The sequence below is a fragment of the Harmonia axyridis genome, chromosome 3, assembly GCF_914767665.1.
Source record: "Harmonia axyridis chromosome 3, icHarAxyr1.1, whole genome shotgun sequence".
NCBI classification, from domain to species: Eukaryota; Metazoa; Arthropoda; class Insecta; order Coleoptera; family Coccinellidae; genus Harmonia; species Harmonia axyridis.
In genome coordinates this window covers 8,702,043-8,725,130 of record NC_059503.1, presented here as the reverse complement: position 1 = coordinate 8,725,130, position 23,088 = coordinate 8,702,043, and the positions used below count along the sequence as shown (strand labels likewise).

The 23,088-nt window shown below is 36.8% G+C and overlaps 2 non-coding genes across 2 annotated transcripts; both read left to right on the top strand.

The window, feature by feature from the left end:
- The first annotated feature begins 379 nt into the window (after positions 1-379).
- On the top strand, positions 380-451 carry Trnae-cuc. Its single transcript has one exon. It is a non-coding gene; the product is annotated as a tRNA-Glu (tRNA).
- A 3,002-nt stretch (positions 452-3,453) lies between these two features.
- Positions 3,454-3,525, top strand: Trnae-cuc. Its single transcript has one exon. It is a non-coding gene; the product is annotated as a tRNA-Glu (tRNA).
- Positions 3,526-23,088: the final 19,563 nt, after the last annotated feature.

Sequence of the window (23,088 nt, the reverse complement as noted above, 5' to 3'; positions counted from 1 at the left end):
AATGTATTTACATATTTTCAAAATACATTTCCAGAAAAAAAATTATAAATAAAGATATGATTGATATTTTGCATTGGTAAAAAATTGTATGGTTATCATTACCTGTATTAGGTGAAGGTTATCATAAACGACCTTATTGACATGTTTATAACTCAAACCTACCCTAGTTTTCACTTTTCGAAAGTTACCGTGTTCATGACAAGATGGACAAAATTAAATTTGACTGTAGCGTGTCTAACATTTAAACTGCGAAGTTTCCTTAAACCACCTTGTGAAATACTTGATATACAATTAATAATTAGTTCCCTCTATGATCTTGTGAGAAAGAACTATATTATTTTTGTATAGCTACTGAAAGTCTGTCCCGTTTATCACAAAATCCGATATGGTCTAGTGGCTAGGATACCTGGCTCTCACCCAGGAGGCTCGGGTTCGATTCCCGGTATCGGAATTATTTTTTAATGTGATTATCCTTCATCCACATTTTCCTCCTGAAAAATATAAAAAAATAAATAAAAATCGATTTCAATTGACATTTCGTGAGGAAAATCAATACTATGGAATTTTTTTCCAGATAAATCTTAATGTTTATTATTTGAAGTTAAATGAAGGAATAGATTTATTCCCGAAAAGAAAACAACATATTTATAGACCAACTTCAAAAAGAAAGTGTTTATTGCACGCGACGTGCAATTATCCAAATCCAACGAAGTTGTCAGGACGAGTAGAGTGCATTAAATTAATTATTAGTTTTTGCACTAGTTGCACAAAATATTTTTTTACGTCCATGCGAAATTCAGGAAATGTTTTTTTTCAATTAACACCAAATGTAGAAGAAAAAGAGTTTCAATATAATTTTGAACTATTTGATTGACACTATAAATATGCCTAGAGAAAGTTACTGAGTTACTGAGTATGTAAACAATACTAGTGAAAGTAGGTATGTAATATAAAATATGCAATTGTAATAAAAAGAAATGAACAGCATATGGCTTTGGTATGAATATATATCCGCCATAATCACAAAATGTTTTAGTAGATAATATGACAAATAAGTGCAATGAAATTTTAATTGCGCAAGTGCAATAAAAAGTACATTGAGTATCTAGTAGTAGGTAAAAGCGATACTTCCTCGGTTGACAATTGTTGGCCGAGGCTGAATACATACAAGAAAAAATATGAACGGCTTACCGTTTCATGAATTATTGCCAATAAAAAAAACACTACCTTCCGATCTGAAAATGTAATGATTGCATAATTTTCCCATTTGTCTACGTAGTGGAAAACACCTACAATATGGTCATATTATTCCATGCTGAAAGCTATAATCACTACAAACAAAGGTGTTGATATTTCTAAATTATCTACGTGCTCTATTGACAAACCCGAATAATAAATTCAAAATGAAAATATAAAAAAAAAATTGTCTGATGAAAAAATCAAGGCTTTTATTTGTGATAAACGTAACGTATGTGCCAACAATTTTTATGTGAATGAAATTCAACAAAACTTCCGAAAATGTAAACTAAAAACGAGATTCAATAATTAGAACATGTGTTCGACTTTCGCTCCAAAGGTACCCAAATAAGTGGGCACCCAACTGAACAAATAAGGACGGATCTGAGGCCGTCATACTTCAACCAAATTACAGAGCAGGCCATTTAATACTCTTCCGAGATCATTAATTATGATACCGATGGAAATTAATTATAATTGCACTTTGAACAAATTATTTATTTTACCTACGCTTCGATAATTTTATGGGAGTAATAATGATGGGGTACGAGGAGTGAAATATGTGGATATATAATTCCGTCTGTTTCCGGTAACAGTCAGACCTATTTCGACTCGGCGACCAACCTTAATACGTACGACTATACACGTTTTTATTATTAATTAAATTTATATTTACCGTAGTGTTGAATTCCGTTTATGCTAATTGATTATTTAATGTATTGTTGTTACGTCACAACGTTGTTATTTCAGATAGGACAGGAAATTTCATTGTTGATATCCATCTGTAATTTCAAGTGATTAAAGGCAATATAACAAATTGTACGGGAGCAATTTGAATTGAATATCATTTTTATGACCTTTTTCGAAAAACTCAGAAACTAGAATCACTGTTCTTAGAGTTTGTGGAATTGTTCATTTAATTTTTTATTATATTTATTTTTATTGTATAATTCAATTCTAGTCATTAGAGCTTGGAATTTATGGTGAACATTATTGTGTGCATATTTTCATCCAAACTTTAAACTGAAAGTTTCTGAGTTATCTGATCCTATTAAATGCCAACAATCCGATATGGTCTAGTGGCTAGGATACCTGGCTTTCACCCAGGAGGCTCGGGTTCGATTCCCGGTATCGGAAAAAGTTTTTTGGTGTACTCAATTGTAAAAGTAACTCTCATTACATCGAATTCGATATTGATTTATTTCTATTCCCAATAATGAAAAATTTTGGCTAATTCACGACAGAATAACGAATTTTGAAACTTATTTATGTACTCTTTCATCGAATAAAATATTATTTTCTTTGCAATCTTAGCCACAATAGTTTCGCAATTTATTCATTCTATCATATTTGTTTTTATTTTACCCCGTAAAAACGTATTCCCACGGATATGTTGTTGGAACAATGCATATTTTGAATTATATGATTTCCTCAAATTTTCGAGAATTAGTTTTTTAGATTTTATTTTCTGTTTTTTCTTCTCTTCACGCAGGGTTATAACCTATAAATGATTGGCCTTGAAATTTTCTTCGTCGCTCTCCACTAATTCTATGATAGAATTTCCTAATGATAAACATAATTTGTGTAATTTTGTGAAATTTCCATTTCCGAACCTCTGATGTGCCAATTAATTTAAAACTCAAAATTTTCAAAGGCATTTGGATTTCTAAGGGACCTCCGCATTGATACATGAATGTGGCATAACTCGTCTCTTTTTATTTTAATTAATATTGACATCTTCCACATTTTGAGGGGGAGTTGTTGGAACTCTGAAATTCCCCCTCCTGGCTACGCCCATGTTCTTTCGTGTTCTAGTATGTAACTGATATTAAATACGAAGACAGTTTATATTTGTATGATCCCAATAACACATCTATTTCATCAATCCGATATGGTCTAGTGGCTAGGATACCTGGCTTTCACCCAGGAGGCTCGGGTTCGATTCCCGGTATCGGAAGGAGTTTTTTTTGGTTACGTCAATTTACTTTTTCAGATTTTGTTCCTATTGGAAATTCCAGTGAACAATTCTTTCCTCAAAATATCCTATGAAACAAAATTCAAAAACTTTTGGTTCGAATTTTTGTCTTTTCAAGTCGTAATTATTGATTTTTTTCACAATAAACCCAAAAATAACCTCATCAAAAATGTATTAGCCTATTATTAACTTTATTATGAACTTTAGGGCATAAGAAATCTGTGTCCCCTATCTGTCAACGATCCGATATGGTCTAGTGGCTAGGATACCTGGCTCTCACCCAGGAGGCTCGGGTTCGATTCCCGGTATCGGAAAATTTTTTTCATGTTGAACTCTATTGTTTTTTACATTTTATAATATCAATTGACATCAGTGTATTTATTGTAGCAATGAACTGATTAACTGATGGATGGCTAATCGGAGACCTTGAAAACGCATAAAAAACCAGTGAATTCTTAAAACTTTTATTTATTTTGTTTTTTTTTATCTCTTCATTAGGGTATTGCGTTGGGTATTCGCTTTTTTCTAAATGATAATTTATTAATATTTCTAATATTTTTTTTTCACAGTCTAATAATTAGGATAATTAAAAACTAAGTTTAAAGTTCGCAATTTTTGTTTAGGATTTGACTTCTTATTCAATCTGAATCGTGAAAATTCAGAACCATCGAGAAATTACTTTCAGAAGTGCATCTAAAGAAATGCCAAACATAACCATGAACAAACGTCGAATGATTCTTCACGATTCTATGTTAAATCGTCAAACCACAGACGCCGCCTGTCGTCCGACTTTCTGACGTAGATTTGTCGTGTCTGCCTAATTGGCAAGTTAGGAAGTTTGGGGATGTGGTAATTATACAGCTCGATCCGGCGCACAGAGTATAATATGGAGTGCCCCGACGTTCCATTAAATCTGTTATCAACAGCTTAATCACTAATACGCCCTGTCATGTACAACATTAGTGTCACCGGAGATTTGCAACGCTGTCAGCGCTAGCAGATGAATATTGTGATGTCAAAAGGGATCAGAGCCGAACTGGAGGCCGTTCCTTTGATGGAAATTTTTCAATTTCCGATGATTGGCCGACCTGATCAGACTGGCGGGTTGGTAAAAATGGCCACGTTAAATTTCTATGGGGGATGAGCTGATCGATGGTTTTTAAATATGGCGTTGGTGATTCATCGAATGTTATCTCGGTTTTTATAGTCGTTTGTACATAGGTGTACAACTTTGGTTTGTCCGTTTTTTTTCCCGAAATTCGAGGCTTTATTGTAAAAAACTGGTTATATCTTTATGATTCAAATATTGTCCATCGCTGGCCACTACTTTCTCTCATCTTCGGGCAGCGTACGAATTCCGCGTAGAAAAAACTGGTCATCTTTTGAAACGAACCACAAATCAATCCAATTTTTTACTTCTTCATAACACCGGAAGTGCTGGTCAGGCAGACGGCTTGTCATTGATTGAAACAAGTGATAGTCCGAGGGGGCAACGTCTGGAGAATACGGTGGTTGGGGTAGGACTTTCCATTTCAACGTTTCCAAGTATGTCTTTACTACTTTCGCGATATGGAGTCGAGCATTGTGATTCTGTAAAATCACTTTATCATGCCTCTCGTTGTATTGCGGCCGTTTGTCTTTCAATGCTCGGATCAAACGGATTAATTGCGTTCGAAAACGATTGCCTGTTATTGTTTCAGTCGGTTTTAACAACTCAAAATACATGACGCTGAGCTGGTCCCACCTTAGAATCGCGAATATTCGGTTTGGCAGTCGACGTGGAAGCATGGGAGGAATATCCACATGATTATCTGCGCTTGGGCTTATCGTAATGAACCCATTTTTCGTCTCCAGTCACAATGCGCTGGAGGAATAACTTCCGTCTTTACCTTGCAAGCCGATGTTCACAAACAAACAAACGCCGTTCAAAATCTCTCGGCTTCAACTCTTACGGTACCCAATTTCCTTGTTTCTGAATCATTCCAATACTTTCAGGCGTTCTGAAATGGCTTGTTGTGTCACTCCCAATGGTCCTGCCAATTTTTGTTGCTTTTGACACGAGTCTTGATCAAGTAATGTCTCCAATTCTGGATCTTCGAAAACCTTCTCTCTTTCACCGCCATGCTGGTCTTCGACATCAAAATCACCGTTTTTGAAGCGTTGAAACCACTCTCGGTACTCGGCCTCACCAAAAGAGTTTGAGAGCATTCGATGAGCCTCAGCCGCAGATTTTTTCATATTAAAGAGAAAATTAAAACCTTCCGCAAATTACGAGAATTTGGCTCGTAAGCTGACATGTTTAATCGAGAATAACTTTATGATGCAGACACAAATCGACTAATATTCGACTACCACTTAACGCTACAGCCATCTATTGCAATACAGCAGAATCAAAGTTGTACACCTAGTAAGATCAAGAACAGAGTATGTATGACAATTTCAAGTTTCTAGGTCTTTCCTTTCTAGAGGTAGGACATTCTTCAATTTGACCATGAATGTATTTTAAGAGAACCAAACCTTATCGTTTGAGACCACACCCGGTTCAAAAATCGAAAATTATAGACATTGGAACGAAAAATACAGCACTCCGTTTGGGAAACGAGCACTCGAAAGAAAAGAAATGAAAGCAGAATATTAACAACCAATGTTGTAGCTACATACGAATTCATTTATGAATATGTCATCATGAATGATGCATGTACAAACTTTTAATCTTAATTCTTCGAGAGAGATGCTCTCGTGAATCATGCCGAAAAGAACCCTCTATGATAATCAGCAGGGGTTGTAATATTCAAATTGAATTATTCACATTTGAAATTACATCCCCTTCAAAGCAGACTTGATGTCATGTTTTAACAGTTGGATACGAACTGATTTGGAAGCTGAGTACAAGGCTCAAATGACATTTGAGTCTTCCTAAATCAAACGACGAAAAAGTTTATGTCTGAAGGTCTGTTTTTACTCTCATGAAATGCTAAAGCTTTTTTCTGGAGTATTTTTGTATGGCTTCTCTACCTTTTTAACTTCTCATTATCAAGTCTTACTACCAATTCTCAACACTTTTTTACCTCTTTCATAACTAATTGTATTTATAAACATGTTATCATCAAACTCTAAATTGAAGAGACAGTTCTAGTGTTGATTTTCCTGGAAAAGGTTAATCTAATTCACAGCAGGCTATGAAATATTCACAATATTCAAAACCCACGAATACATTGATTTTTTTCTGAACCAGCGGCCGTATAATAATTCAAACTAAAAATTTCGAATAAAATATGAAATATTGATGAGGAATAAAAGCCAGGGGCCACTGAATTGATTAATAAATGACAGTCGTCCATATATTCATTAAATTGATAACTACTGAATAGCATTCTCAAATTTAATACCGGTTTTGACGGAACATAAAATTTGTTCATTATAGTTAATGGTAATAGTCGGTGTATTCTTTTACTCCCTATTTATTATAGCATGAATTGTCAATTATTTATTTTTACCATTCAACATTTATTGCCGAACGTCGGTCCTATTAATGAAACTGTCATATTTATCCGTTTATTTATGTCTGTTTTGGAACTGTTCTTTATTTTACGACTTTCAAACTGAGGCAGCTCTCCCTAATGAAGTAGGGAGTTTTTTTGGGGTCAAATATAATCATTAGATTCTCTTTCCTAGAAGCTGAAAAAGTTTACAATCGATAAAGAATTCACTTATAAGAGCAATCTTGGAAATTAATGAAATACAAAAAATTGGATGGATATCCTAATTTCTTATCATCATAACGGGAATTATTATTATTATTATTACAAGGTAAAGAGTTGAGGCCAAGCCTATAAACTCACAAAAATTGAAATATATGAAAAATACACCGAAACTTAAAAAAAATGCATTACAAAAGAAAAAGTAATTCACAGCTCCACAAGTAGCACTCACTCGCGACGAAACCAGGTGTCATAGTTGTTCTTGAAAGAGTTCACAGAAACTGAGTTCACCACCGATGAAGGTAAAGAGTTCCAAACGGTAAACACGCGGTTTGTGATGAAGAACTGTCTTTGGGATGTTTTGAAACTTTCCTTCCTCAGCTTGAAAGCGTGAATTATTTTATATATTTTAAATGAAAGAAGTCGTTTCAGGTAATATGGTTCATTATCATGCTGACCGACAGATGACACAGATAATGAACATTTGGATTAATTAGAAAATTAATGTTATTTTCACAGTTTACATTTTGAAACACTTAGATTCATTATTAGAATTACTGAGAAGAAACATATACCTACCTGATGATGAAATGGAAGTGTTTGGACAGGATTAATGAAAATAAATTTGGATTTAGATTTAGGACCTCCAAATAAGACAAAAAGTTCCTATAGAGGTATAAGTCAAGAGTTACTATGCTTCAAAAGTGACGACTTCAAAATGAATTCATTCAATTTTTTCTGAGTGGGACAAAGATGAAGAAATGTAATTGTGCAAAGATATTTTTCAGAAGTAGAAGCACCTGAAAACCAATTTTTCACTCAGAAATTGAAATTTATCAATTATGTATTCATCATATGATAGATGATATATGATACCGTTCTTTTCGACCTATTTCTTCGATAAAAACTGTTTTTTATCCCAATGAAAAGCAACCTTAGAGAATGAAATGAGGATGCAGCATGCAGTATGCAATGAGACAGCTGTATCTCCTCGATAACTCCATCACGGATTCCAGCTTTGAGCTCTTGAAAAAGAGTCTAAAAATGAATTGATTTGATTTGATCTCAGTGTACTGGCGCACATTAGCAGCAAAGTTAGGACTTTCCTGCCTAGGCAGCAAAATTATTATTCTTAATGGGAAAAAATAAAACATTTCAAAAGATGTCAAACTATAATCATTATGGACAAAAATATCTCCACATCAACAGACCATTCCAACAATTTCGATGTATTTAATGTTGTTTTGATTTATAAATATAATATTTATATATTATTTGAAAAATAAAAAGATTGTGGAAATTGGAATAATTTGTAAATACAATATATTACATATAGCATTAAAGAGAAAAAATTATATGTTCAACTCAGTAGCAAAGTATGTAGAATGAACTATCAGCCGTGGCAGTCAATCTACTTCTTTGCTGCCTAGTAAAACAAATAACTATTTTCTAAAACTCTCATGAATTAGGTACAATTTTTTACACTTTATGAAATACTATACTATACATAATTCACTATAAAAAAGAAACATGTGTTGTTAAACACTGCTATTTTTCTGGAAGAATTCCTCCGAAGTAACCTGCGATAACACCCTGTATTAAACTTTGATCGTTAAGGCGATTGAGACTATTCACACCCTAACGTGTAATCTCCACTTAATGCCGCGTGAACTCATCGTGATCTGGAAGAAATATTAGCCGGGACAAGGGAGCATGTGACTCATGACGCCCCAAGCGAATACCGCTCATCATCAAACAAAAACATCATCAGCTAATGGAATCCGGTACATTAATCACATTCGGTTGGCCAAACTGCACTCCGTGCCCTTATAAAACGGAAATTATATCGCCCAAGGGGAAAAGAGGGTGAAAAAAGGGTACTTGTTTGCTGTCGACTTCTTTCAACTGTCGGTCTTGCGGTTCGTTCCCACATTTGTCGAATGACCGCATAAAGTGAAAGGAATTTTGATCTTGATCCTGTTTGGTGCAAATCGCCTAAGGTATATTTGTTTTGGTTTATTGGTTTTAATAATGAACCCCTGTAATCCTTTGAGAAAAAACACGCCAGTTGTCCGCAGCTTTTTTGATGACTATGGGAGCAATTTGCATAAAATTTAATACTTTAAATAAATAGATTCCACCTAATTCAATAAAATTCATTTTTAGAAAACTATCTAACTTCAAACTATTGAATGGCTATCATGAATCAATATTATCCTCTTCTAAGAACAATGGTTGGATGGGTTATAAACTTCCAATGTCATAATATCTCATTTTGATTCAAAAATTTGCTAAAGATTCGTGGATACCCACACAAAACCTGGAAAATGGAAGAAACGCTCTAGAGTTTTGGCGAATAAGATCCTTGAAGAAAATATTCACATAGGAGAATAAGAAGACCATAACTGCGTATCCTGCTCAAAAATGTCAGATGTTGTATGGTAGGTATTGCCAGACTAGCAAAAAACTTTGGCTTTAATCTTTGTCCATTCGTTTGCCATCTAGGAGAAGACCAGGATGTGGATGGAGAACATGGGTTGACGCAATAAACAAATGTCACTTGAATTCAACGATATAGCAGTCAATCAAGACCAAGTCGAAGCTTTTACCAGCATCTAACTGAAAGAACTCAACCTGATAAAAATGATGATGCTGATATAATGAAGTAGGAATGAGAGATGTTACAAGATACAAGTGAGTTATTTTGTGGAAGAATAGCTACAGTTACTATGGGAACCTAGTTACTCTTTTGAGGTTAAGGATATATCTATTTAGAATCTAGATATGTTGATATCTTAAGTGACTTTTTAAGATGTTCGAAAATATACCTTATTAGTTCCTTTATAAGAGATCAGACGAGAGATACTTTCGATAGATATTGAAGGTATTTATTATACTTTCACTATAGTGTTTTCAAATGAGAGTTTTCATTTTAATTTAGAAAAAAAAAACAGGAGAAAAATAAATGTTTGATTATTTCATTGAAAAGAGGAGGGTATGATATTTTTTTCCAATCTAAGTTCATATTTCACAGACATTTTTATTCGAACAATTCAAAACATATAACGGGAAGTACCGAACCACAATCTCATGACTTTCTTATTTTCAAATCGGTACCTGCCTTCAAAGTGAAAGGTAATAAAAGTACCTGATTGACAGAAAGTACTTCTCAACGACTTATTATCAACACAAAACTATCCAAAATTTAATCTTGTTAAAAGCACCTTACCATAAATTAAATATTCTCACCGGCCTTCTCATAAAAGTCTCTTACTGGCTTTTAAGCTTGTTAACTGTGGTTGCAATGTCAACAAAACAGTTAGTATCCTTCAATTTGGTGCAGTTTCATATTTCAGAAAAGTGGCGAAAGAGTCATAAATCATTCATAATGAATACTAATTTAGACGAGACGGTTGAATGTGATTTCTGGAAGGATAACATTCATCTTGAAAAGTTACAAGAGCGTAAGATTTAGTGGTTAATATAATGTAGTTTCAAATAAGATTATTGACGGGTGATATTTTAACTTCAGGTATTCAAAGAATTCCCAGGGACATTTTTCGAATGTAGTAAATTATATATTACATGGGTTATCCCTTAGAAACATTCTACAACGACCTAAAGGCCAAAAGTGCTTCAGAAATCAAAGGTGCTCAAATAGTGGGCTATTCAAAATAAAACTTCTTTTGGTAAACCCTATATCTTCTTCTTCATGTGCCCTGTCAGTTTTGTCCGACGTTGGCGTCACCATTGAGAATGCTTCTCGATCCTGTACCATATGCAAAAGTTGACCTGCATTTCTTATTCCGGTCCATTCTTGGGTATTTCCGAGCCAGGAGGCTTGCCATTTCCTACATCCTCTTTCCTTCTATTTTGCCGCTGATTATCAATTGCAGAATTCGATAGCGACTTCCCCTCATCACATGGCTCAGATAAGATAGCTTCATGACATTAAGCAATTCTCTTTTCTTGTAGGCTCTTCCTAACACTTCTTCATTTGTTTTGTGTGCACTTGTGCAGGGAATTTTGCATACGTCTGTGTATCCACATTTCAAATGCTTCAATGCGGTTCAATGTTGACAACTGGAAGGTCCATGTTTCGACACCATACAAAAGCACCGGCCAAACATAGAACTTGACCATTCGCTGCCTCAAGTCCAGGTTATTACATAAAAAGGTCTTCATTTTCGCTTAAGTGGTCTTGGCCATTGCTATTCTACGTTTAATCTCCATATCCGGATCCAGCTGGTCTGTTATTATAGACCCCAAATAAAGGAATTGGTTCATCCTCTCCATAGGATTTCGGTTCAATTTGAGTGAAGCATCCGGATATGGGTTACGGCTACATACTAAAAATTTGATGCCCATTTCTTCTCCCACCTCGTGGATTTGATCAAGCATGATCTGGACCCTATATAAGATCATTTTTTGCGGTAACGGAAATTACCTATTTCCTACTATCTGAGCTACTTTTTGCCAAAAAATACAAGGAACTAAGATACAGTAACTTGCATACCAAGAAGTACAGAGCTAATATACCTCTTTCTGACAAGTCTGGTAGTAATAAAATAAAATACTCAATAAACGACATAGATTTTGAATTTTTCATCATATTGAACCAAAACTAACTAAACAACGTTCAGGCGAGCAAAAACGTACCTACATCCGATAAAACCGAAAACTCCAATTGGCCGTCCTTGCCAAGGTCATCGCGAAGTTCATTTTAATTAGGGAAAAGTGTTTGTTCGAACAGTCCCACGGGCGCGATCCATGTTCGGGGTCGTGGCGGTAGCAGCGCCGCCTAGCGTTGGGTTCCGCAGGAACGAATGTGCACAGATTAGGGATTAATTAATTGCCTCGTAAACGTGGCGTAGCGAAGCCCGAGAAAGCGAGAACTCAGTCGCCACCGCGATAACAGCGCTAATGAGATTAACCGGCAACAACAACTAACAACAACGGCGAATAAACGCGGACGCCACAAGGAGACGGGGCCCGTTTGAGGCCACAGGTCCGGCCCTGGTAAGGGACAAAGAAATTTTAGGTATGTAGGGCCGTAGAGCTTATTTTTTGTGAGGTGTTCCAAAAGTTAGTTTTAGAGAAATATTCTCCTGGTCAAAATAAGACGTTTTTGTGCATAAACATTTTTACGCAAACGCTTCGTTACCGATCTAAAGTACGTTGAAATTTCAATTTTTTTTTTTGAACGCCCTTTTCCTGAAGACATATGTTTCCATTGTATAGGGTGTTTTTTTTCGAGGTATATAACTTTAAGTTGGCATTACTGTTCAAGATGGTGACCGATTTAATAGCTATCAAGTGATTTATTCTCAGTTTTGTTCGGCAATTCATCATGAATAGACTCACGCCTGAACAACGCTTGCAAATAGTGCAATTTCATTCCGAAAATAATGGTTCTGTGCGGAATACGTATCGCGCACTACGTCCATTTTATTTTGTTTAGCGATGAAGCGCACTTCTGGTTGAATGGCTATGTCAACAAACAAAACTGCCGCATTTGGAGTGAAGCTAATCCTCAAGTGTATGTCGAAACACCGTTACATTCAGAAAAACTTTGTCCAGACAATATGAAATTCAAGCGAAAGGCTAACGTCGGTATTATAAAGGATGAATTTTATTTTTATAGAACCGATGCGTCAACTACCAAATTCCGTATTTCTAGTAAGGAATTTGGTAGTTGACGCAACGGTTGAACCGTCGGTTAGGTATACTTTATTATACCGGCCCTAAATATGTTGATAAAGTTCATAATTTGGCGCTAGATATTTTGAGATTTTCAGGCCTTATGCAGTAGAGGCAAATCTGAGGAGAGTCAATAGTATATTGTTCAACAAGTGCTCAACGTCTCTCACGAGTGTGGAAGTTTGTGACACGAGTCTTTAAGGTGAGAGGCGCAAACACACGAGTGAGAAAAAGGACTTTTTGCACATGTTGCACACTATACTTTTCCACATTTCTTGTGTTTCCATAAAAACGATTTTTCAAAACACCAATTTAATTCTCATAGTGTGAGCTATACATAGTTTTGAAAATCAGTTAGCTATGAAATATAGAATACTGGTGGGAGTAGTTGTAGGAAAAGATATATCCACAACACCTTTACAAAATTGCTTAAATTCTTTCATCAGAATCATTCTCAAGATAATATTAAGGATTGGCTGGACGGTTTGACAGTCATAATTGCTGCAATGATCACAACACTTTTGAGCCGAAAAACTCCTCAAATTTACCGCAGGCTCAGTCAATTGGAGATTTCTGGGCTATTCTGCCTAGAAAAGTTTATAAAGGAGGCTTTCAACTGAACCCATAAACTTTTAAGACAAACTTCATGGGAAATGAAGACTGCAGATAAAGTAGATCAGCCTCTACGTATTTTCCACCGTTTTTCTCTAGTTTCGGTCCTGCCGCCTTAACAGCCATCCCGTAATTGATAGGTAGTTTACAACGGTGCAGCCAGATAGCCATGTAGGAACGCGTGTTACCAAAGCATTTTTTTCTCGGTCGGAACGTCACTATTTATGTCATCTGATATTGTCGACTCGTACCTGCATGTGTTCATTGTGGCCAGCGTTAAATCGACATTAAGAACGAAAGGTTTACAATATAAGATATTCACCCGTGCAGGCTCTTTACAGATTACGATGTCTTCTGCGAATGTGCGATCGACAATTTATTCTTGGGACACCATTTTTATTATGTCCATTTCGAGCGGCTACTGGTAGAAATTCTCGGAATGAAGTGAGCCAGAACGTTGGAACTGGAGAAATTTATGGAAATGACCAAATTTGGCCTGAGTGGACTGTTTATTGTTTAGTGCTGTTTTGGAAAATTTATGTCGATCAGTTGATGATTTATTTGAATGTTGCATCTGGCATACAGCTGAAGGATTAGTATCAGCAGATGCACATTTTGTATAGAAGGTATCGAGCGATGGCCATTTAAAAATACCACTTAAACGGGTTGAAATAATTTTTGTTGCTGAGTTGGCTCAACTGTCTTCTATGCTCGCGGAGAGTTTGAGCGTCGTCTGCCATTTGATTTATTAGGTGTGCAACTTTGCTTCCGCCGTTTTGCAATATAGATGACTGTAGCAGTGTAGCGGTAAGTGGCAGTCGGAATAAATAGATCGTAGATATCATACAACAAGCTTTGGTATTTGTAAACAAAACGCCATCAAAATATAAAGCGATTTGTGTCTGCATAATGAAGTTGATATCGATTAAACATGTCAGCTAACGGGCCAAATTCTCGTCGTTTATATATTCTGCTTTAAGAAATCGGAGGCTGAGGCTCATCGAATGCTCTTAAATACCTATGGTGAGGTCGCTATTAGTGAAAGAACGTACCAGGAGTGGTTTCAACACTTCAACAAGAACTGTTATATTGACGTCGAAGACCAGCAAGGTGGAGGAATATAGAAAAGCAACAAGAATAGGCAGGATCATTGGGAGTGACGAAACAAGCCATTTCAAAATGCCTGAAAGTCATGGGAATGATTCAGCAACAAGGACATTGGGTGCCGTACGAGTTGAAGCCGAAAGATGTTGAACGGTGTTTGTTTGCTTGTGAGCAGTTGCTTGCCAGGCAAAGACCAAATGAGTTTCTGCATCGCATTGATACTGGAGACGAAAAATGGGTTCATTACGATAATCCCAAACGCTTAAAATCATAGGGATATCCCGGTCATGCTTCCAAATCGACGGCCAAACCTAATATTCACGGTTCCAAGGTCATGCTCAGTATTTGGTGGGACCAGCTCGGCGAAGTGTATTATAAGGTGTGAAAACCGACTGAAACAATCACTGGCGCTTGTTATCGAACGCAATTAATGCCGTGCATTGAAAGACAAACGGCTGCAATACAATGAGAGATATTTGATAAAGTGATTTTACATATGACAATGCTCGACCCCATGTAGCAAAAGTCAAGACATACTTGGAAACGTTGAAATGGTCCTAACCCACCCACCGTATTCTCCAGACGTTGCTCCCTCGGACTATCACTTGTTTCGATCAATGGCACACGGCCTAGCTGACCAGCACTTCCGGTCTTATGAAAAAGCAAAAAATGGTATCGATTTGTGGATCGCTTCAAAAGATGTCCAGTTTTTTCAACCCAGGATTCGAACGCTGCCCGAAAGATGGGAAAAAGTAGTGGCCAGCGATAGAAAATACTTTGAAACATAAATGTATAACCAGTTTTTTACAATAAAGCCTCGAATTTCGTAAAAAACGACGGAAGCAAAGTTGTACGCCTATGTAAATCAGTAGATCTCCAGTTAAAACACGAGCACCGGCAACACCGACGTCCAACGCTTCTCGAAGCAAGTCGCCAGTCGTGTACAACACCCGCGCAAATAAGTTAAATTTTATTTTCATTCTCCATCTCCACACACGACTTCTATTCGAGTAACGCTGCCAGAGCAGCCTCTAAATAACTGTTGACAACATAAAGCAAGTGTTTGGGAAGACAAACTGAACGTGCAAAAAGTAGTAGGTGTAAGCTAAACAGGCTATTATCGCGTATCTATGTCGTGGTCAGGCGAACACAAAAGGTTGTAAATAGCGCGGCTTCCTCGGTTCAGATCTACTTAACAAATTGCAATTACAAGCGGTTGGTAACACTTCCAGTCATTGTAGCATTTTATGTTGTAGAAAAGCGGGATTTTAACCAGAATAAAGCCCGACGAAGCTGGCTGTGGCCGGCAGGAATGCAATGAGTCATTGTGATTTGTGTTTATTGAGGAGCTGGCGCAAGACGAACGCGAATTGGTGATATTTTTGGAGTTTATGAGTTGATGTTTGTCGGATGGCAAATGGAGGTTTTACAAGAATTGTTCCCAAGAATAAATGGGATAATATGTTTCGTAATCTGTTACTTATCAAAATAGATTTTGGAATCTGTAGAACGCGACTAACGAAATTATGCCAAAACAAGTTATGACAGTTATGATTTTTCGGACATTATTCATTTTTGCTAACCTGAAGAGATTTATGATCTTCATCTCGACCCATTCAAGTAGACTTTGTCTGGATTTTTGGAGCACTTGATTATTAACTCTTTGATACAGGTTTTTTCTCACCCATATTTGACAAGTTTTTCTTTTTGTTTCAGGATCTTCTTTGAGGCATCTTCTTTGGTCCAACAAAATGTTGTATTGTCAAAGTCGACTAGAGATTTTCGGCGATATACTAAACGGTAGTAGATAAATATTTACTATGTGTAAATACAGCATATTGTAATCAGGCAATCAAATCATCTGGCTTTTTTTTTCTGTTAGTTCTTGTCTAGATGATAAGGGTAAATAACTTAGAGCTTCCAGCGCTGTCTGGTGACCTTCTGTCTTCACTAACTTGAAGACTTGGGTCTTAAGGTTTTTAAAGTTCAGTTAACACAAGAACTCAAACCAGTATTTTCGTATTTTCACTGATTGGCTCCTTAAAATGCATAAAAAGATCTGGATTTTCAACGAAAAATCATATTCTTCTGGCTGAAGGACATTTATTATTATTATCATATTCAGTGATGAGATCTTTTTCACCTTGGTGGTTACGTTAATAAGCAGATTTGTAGCATTTGGGGCTCAGAAAATCCAAGAATAATTGTTGAAAAGCCTCTCTATCCTCAACGTGTCACTGTTTGGTGCGGTTTTTGGGTTGGTGGTGTGATTGGTCCTTACTTATTGCAAATAAGGCTTGGGCTACAGTTAAGGTGAATGGATTGCGCTACTGAGCTATGATGAATGGATTTTTATAGCTGGAATTGGTAGAGGCAGCACCATATGCATGCAATGATGCAACTGTAGCGTAGGCGTGGCGATAATTTGGTTTTCCATCGTTAATAGCATTCCTTATTTATTCATTGGTTCTCTTGAAATATACTCGTTTTTTTTAATATCAAAATGAAACCTCCTATTGGAAAGCCTTCAGGAGAAAAAATGTACTATTGTGTAAAATGTGTACCGTTTGTAAAGGGTGTTTTTTTAGAGCTATAGAACTTTAAATTTCAATAAAACAACGGTGGATATTCGATTGACATGAATTTTATTTATCCGCAAGATAATCTTGTGGCATTACATTTTAAATATGATTTCTGGCATATGACCGCCACGGCTGGCTCGGATGTAGTCCAATCTGGACGTCCAATTTTCGATGACTTTTTCCAACATTTGTGGCCGTATATCGGCAATAACACGGCGAATGTTGTCTTCCAAATGGTCAAGGATTTGTGGCTTATCCGCATAGACCAATGGCTTTACATAGCCCCACAGAAAGTAGTCTAGCGGTGTTAAATCACAAGATCTTGGAGGCCAATTCACAGGTCCAAAACGTGAAATTAGGCGGTGACCAAACGTGTCTTTCAATAAATCGATTGTGGCACGAGCTGTGTGACATGTTGCGCCGTCTTGTTGGAACCACAGCTCCTGGACATCATGGTTAATCAATTCAGGAATGAAAAAGTTAGTAATCATGGCTCTATACCGATCACCATTGACTGTAACGTTCTGGCCATCATCGTTTTTGAAGAAGTACGGACCAATGATTCCACCAGCCCATAAAGCGCACCAAACAGTCAGTTTTTCTGGATGCAACGGTGTTTCGACATACACTTGAGGATTAGCTTCACTCCAAATGCGGCAGTTTTGTTTATTGACGTAGCCATTCAACCAGAAGTGCGCTTCATCGCTAATGGACGTAGTGCGCGATACGTATTCCGCACAGAACCATTATTTTCGAAATAAAATTGCACTATTTGCAAGCGTTGTTAAGGCGTGAGTCTATTCATGATAAATTGCCAAACCAAACTGAGAATAAATCACTTGACAGCTGTCAAATCAGTCGCCATCTTGAACAGTAATGCCAACTTAAAGTTATATACCTTGAAAAAAAAACACCCGTTATAACTGGCGTCAAAATTGATTTCTTTAAGCTTGTTCCGAACTACTCTAATGCTATTAAGTTTTTTCAGAAAGCTTGGGACATACCTACATACATTTCAGTAGCTATATTTTTCAACGATTTACTTCAAATTAATGCTTAGTTCAGTTGACAGATCACGTCGCAACTCCACGTGAGTATAGAAGAAAGTTGTACCAATAACACGTAACAATCTAAAATTTTGAAAGAATCAACCATTATTACATCACACAAAAATACACACTAAACACCCAACAACAAAGTTCAAATAAAATTGATAACATGACGCCTAGCAAGAGCGACAATAAGACCAATTACCGACTAAGTCCAACACCTGCTCACACCGCGACACGATAATCGACACGACAAATACTGGGCGCGATAAAAACAAACAGGAATTATCCCATAAAGACCATCTGCATCAGGCTCTCTGATAAGGCCAGACTTCATGAAGAAGAACATAACCGTTTATCTATGACTCCCGGAACGGATTGGGGTCGCGAAACTCGGGTCAGGCGAAAACAGGGGAAAACACCAACACAACCAGGCTTCGTCGAGGTGCGGGTTGTTCGGCGATATCGCTGCACACATCTCGAATTGGTTCGAGTTAACAGAGGGTGTGGAACGTTGATAAATGGGCCCATAAATTACGGAGTCGACTCCTCCCTAGAGTTGAGTGGGCAAATATCTATCACAGTTATAATTTAAAAGATCGTTTATCAAGATATTTATTACGATCATAAAGCGGCTGTCTCTCACTTCCCACACGTCCTTATGTTTCTTGGATCGCCGCTTGAAATATTGATGGAGGTTCTCTGGGTGTTGGGAAGAGTTTGCAGAAACCTCTTTCGGAAGGCTGGGTTATGTTTATCTATGAAGGATCTTGCTTTACTCCACTTGATTTCGCTAGTCTGGTCGGTGGATCTAGTCGGCGTCTTCGGTTTGGGTTGTAGCCAGCGAAATTCGTTGGCATCTGGTTTAGGTGAAGTTGAAAGACCTTGTGGCATATACAGTAACAAGAGTAGAAGAGAAGACTGTGAATTGTAACCTTCCGGAAACTTGGAACATCCAACAAGATCAAGTATTATCCAATACTAGACACTTAAAAGCAGGTGTCTCACAAGGACCAGTGTTAGGACCTTCATTCTATTCTTTGGTTTAACACAACAAGAAATTCAATGATTTTAATCAAATATACGATCAAATATCATACACAGACGTCTGCAGATACATTAGGTAATCCTAATGAGATTTTTCATCAAATTTACAGAAGTAATGCTATGGAATACCCACACTTCAGTATTATAGAAAATAACTGAAATGAAGAGCCAAAGCTATGTGGCAGTTGGATAAAATATTGACGTACAAAATATGCAGCAGATAAGATAAAATCACTTTTAAGCAGATTTCTCCACTCATACATACTTGGATATATTTCTTAGCTCAAAATGATAGATCTCCTCCAATAGATCAGAATTGAACAAAACTATTTTTGTGAGATATAACAACTGGTCAGATCTCCAGACCTTATGTGGGACAAGTTAGAGGCCTAGTTGTGTACAGTCAATGATGCATTGACAACTGATTAACAAAATTGGATAATTTTTTCCACCACAATAATGCTAAAGATGATAAAGGGTGTTTTTTTTAGAGCTATAGAACTTTAAATTGCAATAAAACAACGATGGATTATTCGATTGACATAAATTTTATTTATCCGCAAGATAATCTTGTGGCATTACATTTTAAACATGATTTCTGGCATATAACCGCCACGGCTGGCTCGGATGTAGTCCAATCTGGACGTCCAATTTTCGATGACTTTTTCCAACAATTGTGGCCGTATATCGGCAATAACACGGTGAATGTTGTCTTCCAAATGGTCAAGGGTTTGTGGCTTATCCGCATAAACCAATGACTTTACATGGGCCCACAGAAAGTAGTCTAGCGGTGCTAAATCGCAAGGTCTTGGAGGCCAATTCACAGGTCTAAAACGTGAAATTAGGCGGTCACCAAACGTGTCTTTCAATAAATCGATTGTGGCACGAGCTGTGTGACATGTTGCGCCGTCTTGTTGGAACCACAGCTACTGGACATCATGATTGTTCAATTCAGGAATGAAAAAGTTAGTAATCATGGCTCTATAGCGATCACCATTGACTGTAACGTTCTGGCCATCATCGTTTTTGAAGAAGTACGGACCAATGATTCCACCAGCCCATAAAGCGCACCAAACAGTCAGTTTTCTTAGATGTAACGGTGTTTCGACATACACTTGAGGATTAGCTTCACTCCAAATGCGGCAGTTTTGTTTGTTGACGTAGCCATTCAACCAAAAGAGCACTTCATCGCTAAACAAAATAAAATGGACGTAGTGCGCGATACGTATTCCGCACAGAACCATTATTTTCGAAATAAAATTGCACTATTTGCAAGCGTTGTTCAGGCGTGAGTCTATTCATGATGAATTGCCAAACCAAACTGAGAATAAATCACTTGACAGCTGTTGAATCGGTCGCCATCTTGAACAGTAATGCTAACTTAAAGTTATATACCTCGAAAAAAACACCCGTTATTATGTTATGTCATTATGAAGATGTTTTGTGCCAAAATGGGCGACCCAATTTTATAGGATGATTGACTAATTTTAGATTTCTGGGATCTATGGTTAAAAAATATATTTTCCTAGACAAAATAGAAACTGAGAAACAGGAAACAATCCACGGTGGAGTTTTAGTAAAAGTCGGGAGATTGTTGTTCGAATGGTCCAAGGCTTGATGCAAGATGTACCCAGAAGACTGCCTGTTGTTGGAGACCATGGACCTTTATGTTTAGTAAGAAATAAAAATGTCATTGTTTTTTTAATCAAACCTGTTCTGAAAAATTGTCACAAACCAATGTTTTCCTTTCAAATTGTATGAAGAAATTTGTCCAAAACTGTTGCGATATACGTCATCTTTTGGATCCACTGGATCGAACGCCCGATTTGCACCAGTGGCGTAACAAAACCACCAAACCTCAACAATAATGAATCTTAACGAAGCAGCTCCTCGAATCGACGAAAATCAATCGTAACTCGGGGCGGCCCATTTTACGACGGGAAACGGCCCATAATTTTCATTAATAATCAACGTATCCATCCATTCCAGCCCACGGCGTAACGCCTCTACTCTCATAAGGATATAAATAACCAGAGGCCTGGGCCAGCCTTCAAAAAGCAATTTCGTCAATACAAAATCCGAGAAGTAGAAACGGATGGGGAGCGAAAATCAAGACAAATAGGGCCCATTTTTCGTTCAACAAGCCGTCAGATTAATTAATGTCTAGCCCCGACACGTCCAAATGTTCCACATAAATCTCTGGAGCCAATAAGTGTAAACTGGCGGACGATAAGCTGCTGAAATATATTTCTCTATTGCCTGACTGTGCCTTTTTCATATAGGCTAATCGGCATTCATTAGCATTTCGCGGTGTTGTTTATTGTCTCTGCTGTGGGACTGGTCGACAACTTCGAATTATAACGACACGCTGACGTGAACAGCATTCTTGCATGTAATTATTATTTATGTCGGCATCTTCGATGGAATTTATGTGCTCTGTGGGATCTGGAAAGGGACTTATGTGTGCCGTCTTTTTGTCTTCGATTAATGTCCTTATTTGTCTATTTGTCCTGGTTGTGTGACACGTAGCACCGACTTGGTGGAGCCCTTGTCTTGTATCTTAGTTGCGCCACTGGGTATCATAGACTTGAGTAAAGTAGAATTTTTATGTCGACTTGAGTCCAAGCATGCTCAATAGTGACAACGGTTTTGACATCACTGATAACATAATGAAGGTTACGATGTTTTACTCTTTTTGTGGTAGCTATCTGTTGAGGAAATAGTTTGTTCAAAGATTGTAATATTTCAAAATGTCTGATATTAATTATAAGAGCATAATATATGTTAGTTTACATACAATTTTTAATTCCGGTAGCTCAGTTGGTGGAGCACTAGACTACTGATTCGGAGGTTGCGGGTTCGAGTCCTGCTCGAGGAGGTACTTTTTCCGGAATTAAAAATTGTCTGTAAGCCATCATTTATTATGCTATTGTGATATTTCTTAACAAATCTCTTAGAACCTTCCTTTTGCATTTATCGGCGAGATTTGTGGTAAATTCTTGGTTATATGAGAATCTCACCACAGAAAAAACTGATTGATTTCGAAATTATTTTGATAAATAGATACAAATTTGTTAACGCGCGTTCTAAGTTTGATATTATTTTTTATATTTCTTTAAATTTCTTCCCTTGTCGATATATATTTTTCTTTGTGAAGTGAAAATGTAATTTTTGATCGTTATTTATGATTTAAACATTTCTATATTATTTTCTATATCGTGAACCATCTGTTGAAATTTGACCAGATGGATCATTCCGTTATGGAGAATAAGAACCATTGAGACTCCCAGATCTGTAGTCTTCGTTAATGATTGCCAATTATCATTTGTAACCTAATAGAAACTCCTTGGTTTTTCTTTTACTATAGGTTTTTCCAATCAGAGGTTTGATTTTGATATTGAATAAAAAAAGAGTATTTTTTAAGAGAAATCAATAGATCATTGTGAATTGGAAGGTATGCAATAAACGAAAAAATATCAGCCACAGGTACGGTTTGAAATTTTCCATGGCCAATTTGCACTTTTGCAACTGTATGTCCTCGATAACGAATCCCATCGTTAAGGCCTAGAATCGATTATAAAACATTAGCATATTAGACCTTATCATTCATGTGGCCGTAAAGAAAAAAGTCTGAAGGTGTTAAATCACAAGATTTGGGTGGCCAATTGTGATCACCTTTTCGAAAAATAATACGGCCAGGAAACTTTTCTTTCGAAATTGCGATTGTTTCGTTGCTTGTGTGGCACGTAGCGTCATCTTGTTGAAAAAAACGTCGCAAAGCATTCACCGTAACAATTGTACCAGCCTCATTTTCGGATAAGTAAGGTTCAAAACACCACCAGCCAAAAACTGCTCAAATTTGCACCTCTTATCTTATTGTCATTTAAGTGGATCAGTGAGAATCTGACATTTTATCTAAATCTTCATGTGAAATTTGCAACACTAACTCATGAAATCAAGAACCAAACTTTAGTTTTGAAAGGAGCAACCTTCAGAGAGTCGTAACTCATCGAAAAAAATATTTCTCACATTCAACAATGACCTAATCTCTCTCACATTTGACTGACTAATAAATTCAATTT